This window comes from Trachymyrmex cornetzi, unplaced genomic scaffold, assembly GCF_001594075.2.
Source record: "Trachymyrmex cornetzi isolate Tcor2-1 unplaced genomic scaffold, Tcor1.1 scaffold1061, whole genome shotgun sequence".
In the NCBI taxonomy this organism is placed as follows: Eukaryota; Metazoa; Arthropoda; class Insecta; order Hymenoptera; family Formicidae; genus Trachymyrmex; species Trachymyrmex cornetzi.
The window spans coordinates 1,212-1,596 of record NW_017295611.1 but is presented as its reverse complement, the minus strand read 5'-3'; positions in this window follow the sequence as shown (position 1 = coordinate 1,596).

Sequence of the window (385 nt, the reverse complement as noted above, 5' to 3'; positions counted from 1 at the left end):
GCACTATTCAGTGCAACCCATGGAACTCGTCCAGTGTTGGTGTGAACTGAGTGCGCACTGGTGCGCACTAACTTTTGCCCAATCGAAAACGCTATAAGTCATAATCGGTGAAGTTGGCCAATAGCCATCTTGAACGATTTGGTTAAAACAGGTTAAGACTTCTGAGGCGTCGTCTACAATACACGGAGTAAGAAGTAAGAGTAAGAAATTGACCAATCAGTCGAATGTGAGAAGAATAATCGACTGTGATTGGTCAATTTCTTACTCTTACTTCTTACTCCGTGTATTGTAGACGGGCCTTAATGTTCTGACTTGCGGCTTAAGCGGGGAGCACAGAGGGTGCCATTACATGGAGCGCGGAAATGCGGAAACGCGGAAGAAAAAG